The sequence below is a fragment of the Sus scrofa genome, chromosome 4 (assembly GCF_054392235.1).
Source record: "Sus scrofa isolate SSC_HxYL_T2T_F1_AM1 chromosome 4, Sscrofa_HxYL_maternal_Yorkshire_Landrace_v2.0, whole genome shotgun sequence".
NCBI classification, from domain to species: domain Eukaryota; kingdom Metazoa; phylum Chordata; class Mammalia; order Artiodactyla; family Suidae; genus Sus; species Sus scrofa.
The window spans coordinates 80,858,166-80,881,396 of NC_139386.1; the positions used below are offsets into that span (position 1 = coordinate 80,858,166).

Genomic DNA, 23,231 nt, shown 5'->3' on the forward strand with positions numbered 1-23,231 from the left:
GGGAGTGACGGATGGATGGAAGACATGCGCCTGGCAGGCCTCTTGGCTGCTGCCGGCTGCAGACCCAGGGACCAGCTCCAAGAAACTAGGAGGGTGAAGATCAGCGTGAAGCGCAGCAGGAATGAAATGTAACCCAATCAACTGTATTCTTTTCACATTTGCTTCTTTATTTTACCACCAATACTAAGAGAGACAGACCATTATCTAAGAATAGCACTTCTGCTTGAAAATTAGCATAGGTTGTATGAAAACATCTTACCGTAATCAAACGTTCTGTGCCTCTTCAGTCACTTCCCACTAAGGCCACCTATTCGTAGACCTAGCAGGTGCCAGGTTTCGGGGAGGAAGTGAGAAGAAGAGGAAGCGATGCACCCAACTCGGGCAGAAGCTTCTCCCAAGAGCCTCGGATGTGTTCCACACAGGCTGGCCCTGCAGGTGTCTGCTGCCGTCCAGGAAAGGACAGCCACACGGTGACAGGCAGGTAAGCAGCCTGTGGGAGGCGCAGTGGCCCTCTCAGGAGGCAGGGGGTCCATCCCTCCTCCTGTACCGAAGCGGCTTTCGGCGAGCAGCTCCCGCTCCGTCTGGCAGGTCATCTTGGTGTTCGCCCAGCCACCTGCCGAGGGAGGGGAAGGGAAGTGACACAGAGAGGGCACGTGGCTCAGAGTGGAAATAAAACACACAAAGGGTTTAAAGAGTCCTTCAGAGAGAAGCCGAGAAATTTTTAAAAGCATGGGAGATTTCAAGCCACATCAAATGAACTTTAGGAGGGCAACTGCCATGGACTTTTGTCGGGTACCCAAGCTGAAAGTTACACTGATTCATCCTTTTTGGGGGCAGTTTTCATCCTCTGGTAACATCACAAATATTCTAGTACATCTCAAAATCGGTAAACTTTCTCATTTGGAGTTTCCATAAGGGAAGCCTTTATTTCTCCCCATCATCTGATCAGTAGGTCTATACAGTGGCTAAACCCTCAGACTCTAGAGCAGGACTCTTCGAGAGAAAATATGAGTCACATGTGGGAGAAAAAAAATCCACTGATGATGGAAATTGTAATCATTTCAACATATAGTCAATACCACAAATGACTGAGCTGACTGCCGGGCCCTGGATCTTTGTGTCTCCCCTAAATGCTGTAAAAGTTGGGAGGGTGGACTTCTGGGTGGGATCAGTGTCTACGGGGGGCTCCAGAGCCCCTCCCCACCCTCCAAGGGAGGACACAGCAACAAGTTGGCAGCTGGCGGCTTGAAAGAAGCCTTCAGCGGGACCCAGCCTGGCTGGCACCCTGATCTCAGACATGCAGTCCCTGCAGCCAAGAGAAATAAACGTCCATCGTTTCTAAGCCACCGGACTGCCGGGTGCTGTTACAGCAGCCCGAATGGACTTCCACAACCACAGTCTTACTGACTCCTCGTCTCTGGCAGCTGGCACATGCCTTTTACACCTCCTCACACCTTGATTTGGGACAGGGGCAGTTCAGGAGCTCAACAGACACGAGCTTTTAATCCCCAATGGGACAGTTCAGTTCAAGAGTCAGACCCCCCGGCCCTGAACCCTGTTCGTGTTTAGGTAAGAAATCTGACCTCTGGGCGTCTCAGCTTCCTCACCTGTGGAACAGAAGTGTCATGGAGCCCCTCTGAGGCCGCGGGTGAGGCTGGGATGAGTTGCTTCGTAGAGTTCTCGCTTCACCGGGAGCCTCTACAGGGTCAGGGAGCGGTAAGTGCCAGACCCTGTGCACACAGAGGGCAGGGCTGCAAACCTAAGAGGGCCCCACGGCAGAAGAGAACCCCCTCTATTTTCATCTGACCCTGCAGTAAAGTCCTAAATAATTTCTTTTTCAGATACTTTTTCTTTTCTCATTAGTAGAAGGAGGCATGAGTTTAAATGGCTACGTTATTCTGGGGAAACTAGGAAAACCTGCTTCTAAACTCTCCAAAGTCTCAGTAGAATTTTCCAACAAATCAAGTTTGTAGTGAATGCAGTGATTTTTGCAGGGGCCTGTCCTCAGAGGATCATTTACAAAATCTACTTACTGTATTGGACTGTACAGACCTAGAGTTTTAAAAGTAATTATTTGGAGAGTTCTAAATACTTGACATATAATCTAGAAATAAAATTTTTCACCTCTTTTCCACATATGGCATTGTGTCTAAAGATTTCTTTAATCTAAAAGTGTTTCTACTGCAGTACCATTTATCATCATGGAGCTTCTAATCATTGCAAGATATCTGCAGGTAATTTATGTGTATTGTGTGAAATCCTCAAACAACTTTGCCAAATTAGGTGTCATTATTGCTATTTTATGTAAGAAGAAACGGAGCCTCCTAGCGCTACTCAGTGAGAGTTGTAATTCAAAGCCAGCCCTGAAAAACTTTAATCTTTGCTCTTTTCACACCCCATTAAGGAATGAAAAGATTTCTTGAATAAACTAAAAATATAAGGTCTCTTCCTAGAGCCTGAATGTTACAAAATGGCAATCACGACTGTGATGCACCTGCATGTCAAATGGATGTATAGTAAGAAAACAAACAGAAGATTGCGAAGGGTTACACATCTCCTTCAGAGAAGTAAGAATGCAACTCCTTATAAGTTTCAGAAGAATGGGTATTTCCTAGAATCAGAACTATTGTAAGGTAAAACCCACTCAGTCCACTGAGGGGCTTCTCTGCGTGTCTGAAAAAGTGTACAACACTTCAGGAGTCAAAGATGCCCAGATGCCTGCTAAACTCAGAGCACATCCAGCTGCCCAGCTGTCCAGCTTTGTTAGGACCACATCCTTCCTCCCGTCTCTCATCATAAAATGGGAACTCCTTGAAGACAGGTTTTTTTTTTTTTTTATCTCTATATATCCAGGATGTGGTATCCTGCCTGACACCTAGGAGGTGTGCAAAGTTCTGCTTGAATAAATGATGGGGAATAAATGAATCAACACAATGCAACGCACATGTTCTCTGGATTCAGCAACATGCAATCACAGAGACATCCACCTTGGCACCTGGGCTCTCACACACGTCTCTGTCATGGCCCTTAGGATGGGAGCATCTGCTCTCACCTGGGATTCCATAAACTCCTTTCAGGTAGGGACCATATATTGCTGAATCGCTGAAACTCCTCAACTGTCCCACTTCCTGCTATGGTTTGTGGTCAATTACTATTTGTACAATGACTGAATCAACATACTCTGCAGACTAATGAAGAATGATGGGAAATTATATCATTTCCATTTTTAGGGCACTTTGTTTAAGGATATATTGATAGTCTACTTATAACAACCCTATAAAGTAGGTAGGTCTTACTTAATCATTCTTATCATAAAATTCTGAAATTGAGGATTGGAGAATTGAAGTAACACACCTATGAATGGTCAATGAATTCCAGAGCTACCCTTGCAACTTAATTCTCTTAACTTATATCTGCACCATTATTTGGATAATGCCTTAGAGTTCACAGTTCCTATATATTCCTTTATTTGATTTTATGATTCAATGAACCAGGAGGAACAAGTATCATCCCCACTTTACATATGAGGAAACTGAACCTCAGAGAAGCTGAGAGCAGCACCCACGTCTGCAGAACTAGTGGGAAACAGCAAGTGTGTGAGATTCAAAGACCTGCTTTTGAAATCCTAATTCAGCTTCCTTTCATTGCAGCATGCCTATTCCAGAAGAGAAAAATACTAAGTGTTACAAAGAAAAAGAGAATTACTAACATGATAAGGAGCAGCTTCCTAGGGAGTGCAAGCCTTCCACTCAGGTTTTAAAGGAGGGTGCAATGTGGCCAGACAGATGGAGGGGCAGGCTGGTGTCCAGCTGGAAGTCCTGGACAAAGGGCGCATCACCGCGCGCAGTGAGGGACCGGTGACAGCACACCTGTTGCACGGGAACAGTGCCTCCTGGTTGTCGTCTTCCTCTTCACATTTAAGAACAACGCACTCAAGAAACCAGCCATTTCCTGTGAAAACTGACAAAGGAGATCACGTTGACTCTCAGCATAAAATATACTAGTAGTTGTGATTTTTTTTTTATTCATAGAATCTCCAAATGTTCTTTTTTTAAGTACACTTGTCAGGCAATTTGGGAACAAAAATATGCCATCCAAATTATACCAGCAGAGAAAGCAAGCCTGGATGAGCCTCCTAATTACTCGGAGCAGTGGAAGCAGAAGAAAAGAGAAGGCTTTCTCTCAGGGACACAAATTCACCCTGAAATTCTAAAAAAAGGACTTAACAGCCAAAAATAGAGAAAGAAGTAAATTCACAAAAATGCATTTCAGTGCATTATCTATAGAAGATTGATATGTTTAAATATGTAACATCAAAATCATCATTCTTAATGGTGAACATTTCGAAGTTATCACTGGTTATTGCACCTGTCCATGCAGTTAAATAAGGGGGAAAAAAGAAGGGAAAAAAGGAAGAAAGAAGAATGAAAAGTAATTTGTTGGAAAAGAAGAAACAGAATGGTCATTATTCATGTATAACCTGACTTTCTAAATTAAACACCCCAAGAAGTTACAGAAAATAGTGGAATCAAGAGAGAAGAGGGAAATGATTAGATATAATAAATTTATAAAAATCCCTGACATTTCTCTTGACCTGAAAATAATGGTGAGAAGCATAACCCAATGAAAGTAATAATATTCAACTTCCGTAAAAATTTAAGAATGTAGGATAAATCTAAAAACAGACATAGAATGGAGCCCAGGAGTTCCCGTCGTGGTGCAGTGGTTAACGAATCCGACTAGGAACCATGAGGTTGCGGGTTCGGTCCCTGCCCTTGCTCAGTGGGTTAACGATCCGGCGTTGCCGTGAGCTGTGGTGTAGGTTGCAGATGCGGCTCGGATCCTGCGTTGCTGTGGCTCTGGCGTAGGCCGGTGGCTACAGCTCCGATTCGACCCCTAGCCGGGGAACCTCCATATGCCGCGGGAGCAGCCCAAAGAAATAGCAAAAAGACAAAAAAAAAAAAAAAAAAAAAAGAATGGAGCCCAATTGTGACTCTGTGGGTTAAGAACCTGATGTTGTCTCTGTGAAGATGCAGGTGCAATTCTTTGCTTTGCTCAGTGGGTAGAGGATCCGGAGTTGCCATGAGCTGTGGAGTAGGTCACAGATGCGGCTCGAATCCAGTGCTGCTCTGGCTGTGGCATAGCCCTCAGCTGCAGCTCTGATGACCCCTGGCCTGGGAACTTCCATATGCCTCGGATGTGGCCATAAAAAGAAAAAAAACAAAAACAGGTGTAGTATAATTTATAGAAAAGTTACCTAAATGGAAGAAATGACAGGAAAGAAGACATAAACAGAAAAAGCAGGCCTACATTTGTGAACATGAAGAAATTACAGAGATGTCAGTTTTTCTCAAACTTGAACAAAATTAAATCGGATTCACCCTAGGGTTTTACAAGAGATTTGATGAGTGCATTACAAGATGTACGTGGACGGGGAGGCAGGTTCGACCCCCCAGCCCAGCATAGTGGCCTAAGGATCCGGTGTTGCCACAGCTACCGCGGTTTAGGTTCTATGGCTCGGATCTGATCCCTGGCCCAGGAACATGGATCCATATGCCTCGGGGCAAACAAACAAAAAAAAAAAAAAAAGAAAGAAAGAAAGAAAAGAAAATCTATACTAAATAAGACAACACAGAACTGGTTGGCAAAGATAAGTTGACTGATGGAACAGAAACAAAAGGACTGGGAATTGACCTGGACATTTAAGTAACTGCTTTGAGCAGTAGTGCAGAGCTATGAAAAGACCACACACTGAGACCATCCAAGACATCAAAAACTCTCTTACTGTTAGCGATAAATGTGTAAGGAAATGAAAGAAAATCAACAGTAATATTAGCACACCATAATTTAAAACATTAGAAACAGCTAATATTAAAAGGTGTATTTCTTTGTTAAAAAAATTATCAAGAGTAATTTGAATGGTGCTTGCCTCCCTTCTCGGCTTATAACTCACTATAAAGAGCAGGCATCTTTTTATGCCTTAGCAAATTGTCAAACTCTTTTCTAAGGTTCGATTAGCTTCTAACATTTTATCCTCTGTGCTTTTAAGGCCATCAAATGTCTCCGAGAGCTCCTTTAATGTGAAGTTTTTACAGACATCACTTCCTCCAGGATGTGTCACAATCACTTTCCCCCGTTCCTGGTCACAAGTTCCCATCACTGAATTCCACTGGCTATTATCTGAAGTCTCTCCAATGGTGACGGTGTCAATATTCCCAGAGTCAGAGACTTCCTCTATAACTCCTCTTAGGTTGGACTTGAACTTCACTTCCAGCATTACCCCTTTTTGTTTCTTTGCTGTGCTTTCATCTCTGAATTACTCACCTTTGTAAAGTGTCCCCTGGGTTTACCATCAGGAGATGAGGCATCAGTACAGCTACATGCTTTGCTGTCTGTGCATGAACCGTGGTAACGAGGCAGTGATGAGTTACCAATAGGCTCTGAGAGAAGTGCAGTGATTGGTCAGGGCTCCAGATGGGCATCTGTTACCTAGGTAATGACTGGTGACCTGAAGAGCCAGCAGTGGAGTTCCTACTTTATGCATTTATCATGATCATACTGTGGGAACTGAAATTGGAACAATGTTGTTGGGGGATGTCTGTCATTTAACTAATCATTGTACCTGGAATTAGTGTAGACAGAAGCCATGCAAAGCAAAGACCACCTGAATGGGATGGAAGGATGGTAGTAGACTCCACAGAACCCTCGGGAGAAGGAGGAGTCTGTGATAGGCAGTGGGTACCACTGAGTCCACACATGGAAAAGAGAGAAAGTGGATTCTACCCTCCTGTCGCCCACACACATCAACTACAGGTGGGGTGGACAGACCTCTAAGTCTTAGAGAGGCAGGACATGAACGAGTACGTGTGTGTATAAACACACATGCTTAGAGGAATGTCTCTTTATATATATCTACCCATATCTGTCTGTCTGTCTATCTATCCATCCATCTATCTACCTGGAATATCTTAGGGGTAGAGAAAGAAGGCTTCCTTAAGGTATGAAATGTGCTGGTCATCAGAAAAAAATACCATGTTGTTAAATGCAACCACATTAAAATTAAGGATTTCAGTTCAGCAAAATATACCCCAAATCAGACAAGGTACTGTGGGGGTAACTGCTGGTTGACCCCCTTCTTCAGTCACTGCCAGGCTCCAGCCCACATTTCCCAGGGGACTTTGCAGCTACAGAAAACCCGAAGGCTAACTTCTCAGTAAGGAGGTGTGACCAGAGGAGAGGGTGGGCAGCTTCCACCCCACTGGCCTGAAAGGCATTGCTGCCGGGAACTCTCCCATCCTCCTTGTGCTATGACCAGCTCTGACCAAGGTGATGGTGCAACAACAAGAGGAGAAACCCCTGGGCTCCTGAGGGCTGGTAGGAAAGCTGTCATCACAACTGCTCACGTTGGGACTATTACCGAGTGTGAGATAAACTAGGAAGCGCTGGGATGCAGGTTCGATCCCCAGCCTCCCACAGTGGATTACAGATTCAGCATTGCCATAGCTACAGCTTAGTGGCAACTGTGGCTTGAATCTTATTCCTGGCCCCAGAACTCCATATGCCATGGGCCGGAAAAAAAAAAAAAAATGCTCGCTCTTTTTCTAAGAAATCAGGGAAATGCAAAGTAAGACCATAAATACAAACCACCTTAGACCCAATTAATAAAGGCAAAAATTAAGTGTATAAATGTACTAGGTGTTTGCGAGAATATGACATAATATAAATTCTTTTTTTTTTTTTTTTCTTTTTGGTATTTCTTTGGGCTGCTCCCACGGCATATGGAGGTTCCCAGGCTAGGGGTCGAATTGGAGCTGTAGCCACCGGCCTACGCCAGAGCCACAGCAACGCAGGATCTGAGCCACGTCTGCAACCTACACCACAGCTCACGGCTACGCCAGATCCTTAACCCACTGAGCAAGGCCAGGGATAAAACCCACAACCTCATGGTTCCTAGTCGGATTCATTAACCACTGCGCCATGACGGGAACTCCTAATATAAATTCTTATACACTCTAGGTAACAGTAAAACAGTATAATCTCTTTTGAAAAAGCTGCAAATGATCATATTCTTTGATCCTGCAGCTGGCTTCCGTGGACTTACCCTAGAGTAGGTTTCTGGCCTCAGCACCACTGACATTCAGGGGCCTGACAATTCCTTATTAGGGGCGTCCTGTGCGTTGTAGGATGTTGAGCAGCTTCCTAGGCCTCTACCCACTAGACACTAGTAGCTCCCCCTCCCCAGGGTGACAGCCCCCAAACAACCTCCAAACAATGTCCCAGTGTCCCCAGCAGTGGCCAAGTCACCCCCCTTTTGGAAACCACCTCTCTAGGCATCTCTCAGAGCCACGCACACATAAGAACATTCATTTCAGCGTGTGTGTGACTGTTGAACTGGAGCCAACACAATTATCCACATATGAGATGAATGAATGTAGTAATGCAATAGAATGTTACAGAGTCATGAAAGTGAATTATAACACCACAGAAGAAGTGGATAAATCTTAGAAACGCAATCTTGAGTGGAAAAAAAATCAAGTTGCAACAGACTTCATATAACATGCCACAATTTTTACAAAGCACAAAAACCATCAAAAGTATATTTAAAGATACCTACATATTTAGTAAAGACTTTTTTAAAACAAGGGAAAAAAAATAAAAAAATGATATATATAAAAAAAAGGACGTTGGCTGCCTTGAGGGAGAGGAAAGAACAGGCGGTCACGGGCACGGCAACATCTGGGCTCAGATTGGGGGGTGGGGTCATCAGAACTGATTTCATACAAAGTTTGAAAAGGAAAAGAAAGAAAAACACAGCCTAGATACTGCATCATGGTAATTTTTTTTTCTTTTAGTGAAGAGTGTGAAGAGTGTAGGAAGAAGGGTTTAGTCAAAGAATTTAAAAATCCAGTTAGAGTGACAGCTTTCAACGTCCCTTGCCTGAGTGTCACCAGCCCCATCCCTCGGTCAGGGAACCCCTGAGTGTCCCGCCAAACCCAGCCCCCCACCCCACCTCCCCCCCATCACTGTTCATCTTCTCTGGGGGATCTTCATGTTCTTGGGTCAGGAGAGGTCCCCTTGCCACTCTAAGGATCACTCTTAGACCAGGTGTCATGCTTCATACGTGTCCGTCCCACCCGGCACAGCTGTGAGGCACAGACCACCTGCCTTGCTCCCATCTAAACATCCAGCCTGTGACAGACAGCCTGTGCAAAGCAGGCTCGAAACAAAGAACTCCTACGTCAGAAAGCAGAGGTTTTAAACACGTGGTCTGAGACCACAGGAATCAGGATCCCCTAAGATACTCACTAAAAAAAAAAAAAAGGAATTTTTTTTTTTTTTTTTTTGCTTTTTTTTAGGGCTGCACCTGCAGCATATGGAAGTTCCCAGGCTAGAGGTCCAGTCGGAGCTACAGCTGCCAGCCTACACCACAGCTACAACAACGCCAGATCCGAGCCGCATCTGCCACCTACACCACAGCTCACAGATCCTTATCCTACATCACAGCAACCCTGGATCATCCTTAACCCACTGAGCGAGGCCAGGGATCAAACCCACATCCTCATAGATACTGGTCAGATTAACTACTGATCCACGAAGGGAACTCCCAAAAAAAGGCATTTTTCTGATGATTCAACCTCTACTGAATCAGAATCTTCAGGGTGAGCCCAAGAGGCTATTGTGTTTAAAATACTCAGATGGGAGTTCCCGTCGTGGCGCAGTGGTTGACGAATCCGACTAGGAACCATGAGGTTGCGGGTTCGGTCCCTGCCCTTGCTCAGTGGGTTAACGATCCGGCGTTGCCGTGAGCTGTGGTGTAGGTTGCAGATGCGGCTCGGATCCTGCGTTGCTGTGGCTCTGGCGTAGGCCGGTGGCTACAGCTCCGATTCGACCCCTAGCCTGGGAACCTCCATATGCCGCGGGAGCGGCCCAAGAAATTGCAACAACAACAAAAGACAAAAGACAAAAAAAAAAAAAAAAAAAAAAAAACTCAGATGATTCCTAAATATTCTGAAGATTTACAAAGTTTGCTGTAAACATAAGTCTCTTTACTGAATTTTTTTTTCTTTTTTCTTTCTTTCTTTTTTTTTTTTTTTTGGCCACACTGTGGCATGTGGAAGTTCCTGGGCCAGGGATCCAACCCACAAAGCAGTTGCGACCTGTGCCACGGCTGCAAGAATGCAGGATCCTTAACCCTTCATGTCACAGGGGAACTTCCTAAAGTTTTCTATTCTATTTGAGGTTAGATACCCACAGATACAATCATACTCAAGATAAAAGAATAATGTTAGTAGCTTCTCTATTTACAATGAGAAGTTAAAAAAGGGTCTGGAGAGTTTAATTGAAGTTTTTCCCACACCTGAGCAGATTTGAGTAATCAATGTTTCATTGAAAAAAATCAATAATCAGAAGTTTGTTGCTTCCTCCACCTAAAGCTTTTTCTACGAGTTATTTTAGCTCCTTAAACATATTTAAAAATCACAATGTCCCTTTAATTTTCCCTTGGTCATTTTTATTCTTTTATCAACCAACCACAGTAATAACAGCTTACTCTTCAGAAACCTGCCCCTTGGTGTGATCCCCTCGCCTGCCTTTCGTCGAGAAGGGGCCCCCACTCCCACAGCACCTGTGCCTCCGCTTCCACGGTGGCCCTGAAATCTCTGGGTTCGATCTCCCAATGCTGTTGCTTCCCTCATCGCCATAGGAGTCTCACAATAACTTAAAACTAGAGCCTGGTTAAGCCAGAGATTTCTCCTCACTGCTCTGTTCTGATCCATCTGCAGCCTCATCTGTAATCGGCTGCTCTGCACATCTGGCACTGTTTTGGGGGAGACTCAGGATAAAAGCAGGAAATCTCGGTGCAAAAGCCCCCATCCTTCGTGAAGATGATGGGGAGGCCGCAGCCCTCAGCAGGGACCGGGCATCGCGGCAGCACAGGGCGTTTTCCCTCCTCTACTCAGCGTCTTATTCTGCATCTTTCTCGTAGTCTCCTCCCTGTGATCCCCAGCTCCTTTTATCTGTCTCTTTTCTGCCTGTACACTCGCTCTACCCCTTTCTTCTTCCTTTCTCTTTGGTTTGGCCCCAAATGCACACGCTTCTTTCTTGCAAAAGCCATTTTAAGCTCGCTTCATGCCTTTTAAAGAGATTTACTTAAAATCATGTCACTAATTTAAATACATTCATTAAATTGTCATTAATTATGCTTCTATTCTAGTAAGCACTAAACTAGGCACTGAGAGAATAAAGATTACTGATGTATAATACCAGACTTCAAAAACCTCCAAATCTAGCAGTAAGGGAAAAAGGCATGTAGAAATGGTTTAGATTATATGATAGATGTTAAAACACCTAGCTGCATTTGAGCAGTAGAGAACACAGGTTCCGGAGTCAAACTTAGGTTTGAATTCAGCAGTTCTAAGGGAGACAAAAAAGACATTAATGAAAGAGAATTGACAAGACCTAGTTAACAGCTGTGGAAGGGACAGAAGCAGGGAGAGAGACAGAATCACAGATGATTCCCAAGGTGCTAGTTTGCTGAAGAATGTGCTGGGGGTGCCGGGGGGACCCAGGAGAAACACCTGCCCAGAAACCTGAGAGGTGAGATTTTTGTTGGGGGGGACACACCCTCAACTTGTGAAGGTTCCTGGATGGAGGATGGAACCCGCACCACAGCAGCTGCAGTGACCACACCGGATCCTTAACCCACTGTGGCACAGGACTGCTCCACTGATGTGATTTTGAATACTGCCTATTAGGTCTAGAGATTTTACACACACACACACACACACACACACACACACACACACACACACACACCACAGTAAAGCTCCTGTATTCCTAGGACATTTCCTTCCCAATAACGCAGAAGTGAGTTTTAAAAATCATACAGTACATCTAACCTGACGAAACTTCATCTAAGTATAATTTCTTAAAAGAGAACTATTTTCTCATCTCAATTTTACATGGGCTGTACATTCATCTTTTCTTTCATCTGCCTTTTCTGCTACTTAAAAAAAATTCTTATCAAAGGGTACACTTTTAATTAATTTGAAAAACAAATTTCTTACTAAGCAAATCTTACCTGGACCTGTCCCATCATGACTAATCCAAATTTTCTCCAATTCTCCAAGAGCCACTGCCTCAATGGAAAAAACATCAACCTGTACAATAAAAAATAAACTCAGTTACCATTAGGATGCTTCCTTTCTCTAGGAATAATAGCACTGCTATTAGTATTATACTAGTGCATTACACTATGGCTATATATTTCTACTATATTATTACTATCACTGTGAAAATTACCATGTCTTATGCCTTGTGGGACATGCACAAACAGGTAATGTGTAATTCTTGTCCTCCTCAATTATATGGCTTAGTAAAAAAGATTTTAAAATTTTCATCACGACATTTATTTTGTCTACTATTACTACTAATGGTAATAAAAGTTCCTAATATGTGCAAACCCTCCTAAGGGTTTTAATACATTAACTCACTTAATTCTTATGATAATTCATGAGGTAAGCACTACGTGTTTTCTTGCTTTACAGTTGAAGAGAATGAGACATACGGACTTAAATGAGTTACCCAAGGACAACACCTAGTGAGCGACTGAGCCAGGACTCAGACCCCAGCATCTGCCTCCAGAATGTGCAAGTTCCACCATGGGTGTTTGCCTCCCAGTAGCTTTAATTCTGAATACACTATGTATTGAAATACATGTATGTATATATATATATATATTACATAAAATATATATATATATACACATAATTTGTAAACAGACTATTTGTTAACTAGATATAAAGTATACAAATTCTAAGTGTACAACCCACTCAGTGCACACACATCCATGCCAGCAATAAAACCTTAGCAGCACCCAAGTCCCCCACCCCGCCATGGCCCATCCCAGTCTTTATCTCCTCAGTGGACCCACTGCCCTGACTTTTATACTTTCAGACACCTTTGCCAAGTCTGGGACCACAAGCAGAAGCATGTACAGTGTGTCCTCTCTCTGCCTGGCTTGTTTCACTCCACCTTCATGAAACTCATCCGTACTGTTTTGTTGAACCGAATTTGCTTCATTGTCATTGCTGATATTCTTCCAAATTATGTATCTGTAATATTTGTGGACAGTAGTTGTTTCTAGGTTTGGGGCATTACAAATAACACCGCTCAGAACACTCTCACACGTGTCTTTTTTTGCACACGTGTGTACATTTCTGTTGGAGAATTGGCTTATAGAGCTTTGGTAGATGGACCTCAGTTTTCCAAAATGTTGATGTCCTGGGCTCAGCGTGTAAGAGGCCATGGGACTCCAGAGGCTCATCAATACCTCATATTGTTGGAGTTCCCATCGTGGCGCAGTGGTTAAGGAATCCGACTAGCAACCACGAGGTTGTGGGTTCGATCCCTGGCCTTGCTCCGTGGGTTAAGGATCCGGTGTTGCTGTGAGCTGTGGTGTAGATCGCAGATGCGGTTCGGATCCTGTGTTGCTCTGGCTCTGGTGTAGACTGGCAGCTACAGCTCCAATTAGACCCCCAGCCTGGGAACCTCTGTATGCCGCGGGAGCGGCCCAAAAAATGGCAAAAAACAAACAAACAAAAAAAACCTCATATTGTCATTCCTTTCCAGTTCATGCCATCTAACAGTGCACAGACACTTTGTTGTGGTTTTCATTGTATTTTCATGGTTACTAATAAAGTTGGATACATTTTCATGTTTATTGGTTATTTGGATAACCTCTTTTACAAAGGACATATGCAAGTATCATGTTTATGTTTTAACGGGGTGCCCTTCCTTTTTCTGGTTAATTTGTGGGCATTCTATAGAAACAAGTCCTTAGCTTATATTTATTTTACAATATCTTCTCACCCTTGGTGACTTGCCTTTTTACTCTTTTAATGGTGTCTTGAGGAACACGTCTTTAGAATTAAAGTCGTATAATTTACCTTTTTTCCTTTGTTCTGAGTGTTTTCTCTGTTTTGTCTTTAAATTCTTCATCTATATTTATATACACCCTTGTTCACAGCAGCATTATTTACAGTGGCCAAAAGGTAGCAGCCACTGAAATCACTTTAATCCATTGATGGATGAACAGATTAAACAAAATGTGTGTCTATATACAAGGGAATACCATTCAGCCTTATTAAAAAGGATATTCTGACACTTGCTACAACACAGAGGAATCTCGAAGACCTTGTGCTGCCTGGAAGAAACCAGTTACAAAAAGACAGATACTGAATGATTCTGCATAGAAGAAGTGCCGGGGAGCCGGATTCAGAGAAAGGAGAAGGGGCAGCCGTGTCTAATGGGTTCCAAGTGTCAGTTTTGCAAGAGGAAGGAGTTCTGGAGATGGTGGTGACTGGGTCACAACAGTGTGACTGTACTTAATGCCACTGCCTGTGCATCTGAAAATGGTTAAAATGGCAATTTCAGGGAATTCCCATTGTGGCTCAGCAGGTTAAGAATCTGACTAGTATCCATGAGGACGCAGGTTCAATTCCTGGCCTCACTCAGTGGGTTGAGGATCCAGCATTGACAAGCTGCAGTGTAGGTCTCGGATGCAGCTGGGATCTGGCATGGCTGTAGCTGTGGTGCAGGCCGGCAGCCCCAGCTCCAATTTGACCCCTTGCCTGGGAACCTCCATGTGCTGTGGGTGTGGCCCTAAAGAAAAAGAAAAAATGATAATAAACTGGTAAATTTCACATTATGTATATTTTAGCACAATTTTTAAAAATTTTAAATCCACATCTACTCCCAAGGTCATGAAGATTTTCTCTTATGTTATCCTCTAGATATTTTATTATTTAGAAGCACCCATGTGGCACAGAGGGTTCAGGATCCAGGATGCTGCAGCTGTGATGTCACCTGGGAACCGCCACATGCCACAGGTGCAGCCAAGAAAAAACCCAAGAAACAACCTTTCACATTTGGACCTAAATTTTTATGGGATCTATTTTTAGGTTTAGTGTAAAATAGGGCTCATGATTTTTTTTTCCTTTAATGATACCCAATTGACTCTCAGAATTTATTCATTGATTTATTCACTTATTTGCTTTTTAGGGCCGCCCCTGCGGCATATGGAAGTTCTCAGGCTAGGGGTCTAATCGGAGTTGCAGCTGTCTACCTACACCACAGCCACCGCCACGGGGGATCCAAGCCATGTCTGCGACCTACACCATAGCTCATGGCAACGCCTGATCCTTAACCCACTGAATGAGGCCAGGGATTGAACCTGCATCCCCATGGATCCCAGTCGGGTTTGTTAACCACCAAGCCATGACAGGAACTCCAGAATTTACTGAAAGACTACCCTTTCCTTGATGCTGCTTGTAAGGCTGTGTAGATGTTTTTCTGGGTTTTTCCTGTGCCTCTGCTCTATCTGTCTTGTACCAATTAATCCTGTTTTGATTGCTTTAACTTTCAAATAAATCTTAATATCTATTAGTGCGAGGCCTCTAACTGTTTTTCTCAAGATTAATAATCTTCAAGATTATTTGGGGTGTATTTGACTCTTTGCATTTTCCACATAAATTTTACAATAAGATTGCCAATTTCCATTAAAAAATGCTTCTGGAACTTTGATTGCTATTGCACTGAAACTGCAGATCAATTAGACACGTGAGGCCTTTATAGGATTGATTCTTCCAATCCTGGAACAAAGTACATCTCTAATAATTTGTGTCTTTTTATATTTTTCCAATAATCTTCTGTAATTTTTCAGGTAGAGGCCTGGCCACGGTCCCAAAGTTCCTGTGTGAAACGGGCTCCTGGATGGAGCGAGCCTGCTGGCGGGGGTGGAGGTTAACTGTGTGGCCTGGGACCTGCGCTCCCTCCCCTGAGGCTGCTGAAGCCACAGGGCCGTCAGCGCCCTGAGGTTCCGACCACAGGAACGCGCACGTACATGGGCTCTTCTCCTCTCCCCTTCTCCTCTCTGGCTGCTTTCTGCGGTCCCTTGCCCTATTGATGACCTGCCAGACCTGCTCAGGCTCTGCTTGGAGAGAACCACACAAAGGTACCACTTTAGGAGGGCGTCTACCACTGAGGGCGTCTCTCCACTGCTGGGCTGCATCCTGGCCCCCCAGCCTCCAAAATCTCTGCACAGCATCTCAGGCTCCCCGATGGGTTTTCTGACCCAAGCTTCCGCTTGTGAAGGACAGGAAGGATAGCGCTGCTGAATGTCACCAGGTCCTCCTTGGAATTGCCTTCCCCCCCAGGCTTGTGGACCCTCAAGTCCTAACTGCCTTGGCAGCTCTCCAGTGTCTTCAAAACTCAAAAAAGACATTTACCGAACGTTTCTGGTTGTCAGCAGGATGGTCATTTTGGTCCAAGCTAGACTGCCCTAGCTAGAAGTGGAATCTTGATTGGTATTTTGTTTTTTTGGGTTTTTTTTATTTGGTGGGGGGCGGGTATTTCTTGTTTTTTGTTTTGTATTTTCCAGGGCCACACCCTCAGCACATGGAAGTTCCCAGGCTAGGGGTCTAATCGGAGCTGTAGCTGCCGGCCTACGCCAGAGCCACAGCCATGCCAGATCCAAGCTGCATCTGCAACCTACACCACAGCTCACAACGCCGGATCCTTAACCTACAGAGTGAGGCCAGGGATCGAACCCGAAACCTCATTGTTCCTAGTCAGATACATTAACCACTGCACCACAATGGGAACTCCTATTTCTTGTTTTTAATAGAAGAAGAAACTGGGGCTTATTATGGTGGCAGTGTTCCTGGCCAAGTCCCACCTCGACTCACCTCCAGAACAACAAGGGCACACCGAGACGTGACCACGCCCACCGTCCTTCCTAACTGGTATCCAGAGACCATCCCAATAATTGTGTTTGTGCGTCTTTTCAGTTAGAAGTTAGAGGAATAATCGTGGGCATGAGTTCACAGGAATCTTTTTATTACCTGTCCATGCCAAAACTTGACTTTGTTATTTTTGGACTGAGGTTGATAAATACGTTAGACTCGGTCTGGCCCCTGGCCACCTTGGATCTCAGAAACCACCACCGAAACGTCAGAGATCTGGTATCGCCTTTCTCATGTTTAGTTTCCCTTTGAATGGGGTCAGACCGCCTGGAATGGAATCAGAATGTTTATTCCAGCGGCCATGCGTTTCTCCGTGGCACGTGGCCCCGTTTTCTTCAGTGTCCCCCTTTTCGAACTTGGCTATTTCATGTTTACCTCATTCACACAGACTCTTGGCTATTCCCAGAACTACTGTTTCAAAATAATTATTGTTAGCAATTACACACTTTCATTAACCACTACACTTTCACAGTTATTAGGAGAAACTTGTATTTAAAAAAATTAAAAAAAAAATTTAAAAACCCCTCTTCTCTCTCTTAATTAGATGAAAGTGGCAATTTTTCCCCCTGAAGTTTGGCTGTTCTAATCACAGCTGGTCACTCATGCTGCTACTTCAAGGAGATTTACTACTCCAATAATGGAGATTTTTAATGGCCCTCCTGAGAAGGGGGGAATATAAAGATCCTAGAGAGATGCAAATTTAAATATGATTTTTTAAAACAGAGTTCAGTGAGTACCAGCAAATTACAATCCACTATATTTGACCTTGGAAGGGGGGTGATTTCTGAGACACTGGGGGAAGTCACTAATTAGGAGAGAGAGCGCTCTTGTTGATACTACTAATATGAATAATAACTTGGATACTATGAGCACTTTTTATCCCAAGATCCTAGCACTCTTTATAAATCATCCTGTGTGCCACTGAACAGTTGCATTTATAGAAATTCACATTAACATTTTCCAAAGAACTCAGACATGAAAATCCAACAAGTAAGAAAACAAGGTAAGTGAGAAACATTGCCTGTTTCCATCAGGCCTGACCTTTAAGAAGACAAATGTGGTGTACCGGGAAATGGTGCGAGCAGAGAAGATAAATCCGTTCCTCTGTGCAGTCTTACGTGTTCTAAGATGCCCCAGAGTGAAACCCAGCTGAGCTTAAGCAGAAAATTAGAACACTTATGAATTTAGGACAACCGAAGAAATCTGATAAACTACCTGTTACAACGATCTAGTTTTATAACATGTGTAACTGCGTGAATGAAGCCAGAACTTGCGGTAGAATTCTTCATGGACACAATTACGTGGACAAGCATGACTGGAAGTCTGTATAGGAAAATAATATATTGGAGCTCCTATTGTGGGTCAGTGATGATGAACCTGACTAGTATCCATGAGGACACCAGTCCGATCCCTGGCTTTGCTCCATAGGTTAAGGATCTGGCATTGCCATGAGCTGTGGTGTAGGTCACAGATGTGGCTTGGACCCCACATAGCTGTGGATGTGGTGTAGGCTGGCAGCTGCAGCTCCGATTCGACCCCTAGCCTGGGAACCTCCATATGCCACCAGTGTGCAACCCTAAAAAGACAAAAAAAAAAAAAAAAGAATATTAAAGCCTTTTAAAAGTACACATTTTTTTTTTCTGTTTTATAGCTGCACCTGTGGCATATGGAAATTCCCAAGCTAAAGGTCAAATCGGAGCTGCAGCTGCCAGACTACACCACGGCCACAGCAATGCAGGATCTGAGCTGCATCTGTGACCTACACCACAGGTTGTGGCTACACTGGATTCTCAACCCACTGAGCGAGGCCAGGGATCGAACCCATATCCTCAGAGACTATGTCAGGTTCTCAACCCGCTGAGCCACAACGGGAACTCATTTAGAACGGAGACTATATTTCAGAGCAGGAACAACGCTCCAATGTCCCTCAGGGGTCGTCATGCCACGCACACATTGTGGGCCTTGTGCCCCTGCACCTGCCTCAGATACTTCTCGACACTGTTTTGAGAAGCTGTTATAAATTAAGGATCAAAACATGCATCAAAAAAACAAAACAAAACAAAGAAAAAGAAATAAATGTGCCAGAAATTTAGAACAAAGTGATGATTATCATAGATGAGCATTAAATTTTATTTTCAAACTACATCCAGAAGAGTCACATAGTTTAAATTGGAAGGTGAAGGGAAAAAAATATGATCCCATTAGGAGCAACAGACATTTTGCTGGAATCTGTAACAGTTACTCTACTTTAATAGTATTAGATAATATAATTCACTAAGCATTGGCTATGCAGTTCTGCAACAAAAGCATGTAGATTCTTTTTTTAAATTCTAAATACATCCCAAGAGATTCTAAAAACGCCTTACTGTTTCATGATCCTTAAAGCAACATAAAACTCTTCTTTCTCTAATGATGCGAAGTAAAATTTAAAGTCGCCGCGTTGTTTGGACACACCTTAAAACACCGTGTCCTCAAACAGCAAGTGAAGATCCCAGTGAAACCTTTGCTGGGTGTCTGTCCTTGGACAGGAAAGTCAGGGCTCGATGTCACTGGTTTAAAGACAGGGCCATATGTTCTAGCTCAAAGACCCTCATTCTGCTGCAGAAAAAGTAGAGGCTGACAAATTATTCTTAAGAGAGAGACACCCATACACGAGACGTGAACTCCTGAGGGATCCCACTGTGATGTGATGTGTAAGGGCAAACTGGGGGTTGGAAGACAACTTACAACAAGCTCAAATACTTGAAAAATACAAGGATGGGCATCTAGATGTCAGTACTGTAGACAGAGTGGAAGAGACCATTCTGCCTGAACATGCGCAAAGGCAAGTATTACTAATCAATCATTCTGACCACCAATTACCATTCTTGAAGCACTGGGTTCTAAGTGGTTACTAATGTATCTATCACCCCCCTAGCTAAAAGGATTCGAAGGCGTCAGCTTGCTGAGTTAGGTTATCTGTATACACTGGACCCTTCTGCCAAAAATTTTAAAATGGTCTTTTTACCACAGTTGATGTTGAATTTTTCTTTCTGACAATTAGTCAGTAGCTTCAGCTGCTCTGAAATCTTCATCTGCCATCAGCACAAAGGAAAATGCTTGTCTTCTCTTTGCCACAACTGTCATCCAGTTCATTATTACCTACTTTCTCCATCTGGGGACATTTTTTCACTTGTGTTCTTAGTGTCATCATCGGCAACACGCTCATCCTCATATTCGCCTATATTTACCCTCATTTCAAGGCATTTCCCATCTCTCAAGGATTACATAGCACCTGTCTCATTGCAAAGCTCAGCATTCTTTGGGCTTATAAACGTGTGGCTGAGAAGATTTAACACATCTCATTAGGGACACAAACATCTTTCAAATTTCCCCTGCAGGTTTGTTTTTTCCAAACATCATTTCAGGCCAGAGTCTGTGCCACGTGTTTGTTAATGATGATTCACCAGCATCACCTCCAAGCATTAACGTCTCCACACATACCATTCTTAGGATTTCCTTTCAAAGAATCTAGGACTCTTCTTTTGCTGCTTACTGCATGCACAGAGTTAAAAGTCCAAGCATCCATATACATATGGATTTACATTATATACAGTCTGCTCTTCATGGGGATGTGTAATTCCTTAGTCACAAGGCTATGTTGAAATGTCTCACGGCTGAGGAGGAGACTGAAGTACGAAACTTCCTTTTCATTGGAGGTTTACGAGTGAAAACCAAAGGCACGGTGGACTCTGGGTTTCCTTCAGCAGGAGTCAGGAGGGAAGAGGCAGTGCCCAAAAAGGAGGCAGAGTGAGACGCCTCCGTGATGGCCAGACAGAGCAGAGGTGCTGCTCACACAGGGTCCTGGCCACACCTGAGGGCGAATTCCAGGAACGGAGGTGTCCACACGGAGTCAGAAAGGGAGCAGAAGGAGAAGAATCCTAAACTGACCAGCTTTTGAGCAGGAGAAACTCAGCTTTATGTTGGCATTTACTGAGTTTATTTTGAGTTTAAATGATTAAGATTTCCATCATCAATGGAAATAAGAGTTTGATACAATGGAATATTGCTCAGCCACTAAAAAAAAAGAAGTAATGCCATTTGAAGCAACAAGGATACCATACTAAGTGAAGTCAGACAGACAGAGAAAGACAAACATCATATGATGTCACCTATAGTGGAATCTAAAAAACGGATACGAATGAACTTCTCTGCAGAACAGAAACAGACTCACAGACTTTGAAAACAAGTGTGTGGTTACCAAAGTGGACACGTGGGGGAAGGGGTTGGGATTGGCATCTGCACACGGATGTGTACGAGTGACCAGCCAACAGGGACCTGCTGTAGAGCACAGAGAACTCTACCCAGTTTTCTGTGATAATCGATGTGGGAAAAGAACCTGAAAGAGAATGGATGTGTGTGTATATGTGTGGCTGAGTCACTTTGTTGTACAGCAGAAATTACCGCAATGTTATAAATAACTATACGCCAATAAATCTTTAAAAATGCAAAAAAAGAAACATTTACATGTAGCAAAATGCCCTCTTTTAAGGTTTATGGTTTGATGAGTTTTGGCAAATGTTTAGAAGTCCTGTAACTATCACCATAATCAAGACAAGAGGATATTTCCATCACCCAAAGAAGTTGCCTCATGAGGTGTGTGATTTTAATCAGTTATAAAGACCAAAAAAAGTTATTATTTTGGCACTCCTCAAGTTAGGATTGTGAAGATTCGAATCTATCACATGATGATAATATCAGTGCAGATACAGAAATAACTGGATGACATCTAGAAACGTCTCATACATGATACCTGCCTTATTTTTTGTATCAAGGAATTGAGTCCAATTAATATATCAAGGAATTGAGTTCAATTAACTTTTTATAAAATACATCTGGTGATGTTCTGTGATTTTTAACCCAATTCCATTTGAAGGATCTCCTCTAATATCCTATCATGCCAAGGAGTTTTTCATTCCCTCAGTGGCCCATTTCTTGGTGACCCAAAGCGTCAGATTCGTGGCATTAAAGGCAGCCTCTTCACAAATGGGGTGTTTTAAATATTTAGACACTAGGAATTAACTGTGGAAATGCATCATGTCCTTCACCATCAGGCTTTCATGTGTCTCTATGTTCAGGATCATTAAGGGCCACTGTATGTTTTGGGAGTGAAGGACCCCCCTAACCCATCCAAGACATCATGATGTAACACAAGAAGCATGTTCGACTCGATAAAGTCACCCCCAGAAGCAAACGTGGACAGGAGCTGGCGGCTGCCTTACCCCACAGTCAACCATGCCCAGGACCAGAAAGGCATAAAAATTAGTTGAACCAGGAAATATTCCTCCTAGATTTATCTAGCAATTGTGAGCGAAATGCTCTAAGGTGAAGCAATCTTCTCAATTTGGTCTGATTTGAATAAACAATGAAAGAATGCTTGTGAACTCTGTTACTAAAATCATCTGAAATGACTGATGATCCATCATACAGAGGATGTGGTCACAGACTATCTACTGCCCAGGACCCTGCCCACCTCACTGACTGTCCTCCTGCAGAATTGAGCTACCTGCCTCCAGGGCACCTTGGACTCCCTCCCCTAAACCACGTGTGTCCTGAGGGCAGGGTTTAGGTCTTTTAGGTTTGTGGCTCTAGCTCCCAGCACATGTAAATGCTGAATACTACTGAATGAATGAACGCCTAGTAATCCATCTGTCCATCCATCCATCCACCTGTCCATCCATCCATCAAATGTTGTGTCTTGCTCTTTGCTGCTGTCCATGGCTCTGCTCAAGTATGAATCATCTAGAATGTGCTATGGCTGCTCCTCACGCAGGTCTGTGCCTTAAACCATGCCTACCTTCCTCAGCTTCTCTCACTCCCAACTTTGCTCTTATTCCCTGGCTTCCAGCCCTCTGGTGTGTCTCCTAATCTTAGGCCTGCATGTGCCAGCAGGAGTGGACAATAGGATGTGGCTTCCCAGACTCGACCGTCTCCAAGGAGCACCATCCACCAGAGAGAGAAGAAGAAGGGAAGGCAGGCAGAGACCAGTGTCATCAACCCCTCAAGCCCGACGTGCTATGGCTCCTCCCAGGGAAGCTCACTAGAAAGGCCTCCCCATCTGTATGCAGTAAGCTCAGGGGTGTAACCAATTCCCTCTGGGTCTGAACCTCCAAGAGTTCTCAATCTGCTGCAAAAAAACAAAAACAAAAACAAAACAAAACAAACAAAAAAAAACACCGAAAAACCTTCACTTATCAAATAAACAGAGTCAAATAAAAATACCATTCTTTCTGCTGTGTCCTTAGTGTTACAGACGTCCATTCTCCACCCAGGGTCCATTGTTCAAATTTCCATTGGGAAATGGCCTATGGCACTTACCCCAGAGAGATGTGCAAACACACACACACACACACACACACACACACACACACACACACACACACCCTGTCG

At 43.6% G+C, this 23,231-nt stretch overlaps 1 long non-coding RNA gene across 1 annotated transcript in view; it reads right to left on the minus strand.

Annotated features, from left to right (window-relative positions):
* Positions 1-23,231, minus strand: part of LOC102166699 (uncharacterized) — a 75,877-nt gene that overhangs the window by 26,551 nt on the left and 26,095 nt on the right. The window contains exons 5-8 of the long non-coding RNA XR_014843822.1: positions 12,080-12,158; positions 3,710-3,960; positions 1,608-1,730; positions 260-613 (exon numbers count right to left, since the gene is read on the minus strand). This is a non-coding gene — a long non-coding RNA (uncharacterized LOC102166699). The remainder of the gene's footprint in view (positions 1-259; positions 614-1,607; positions 1,731-3,709; positions 3,961-12,079; positions 12,159-23,231) is intronic.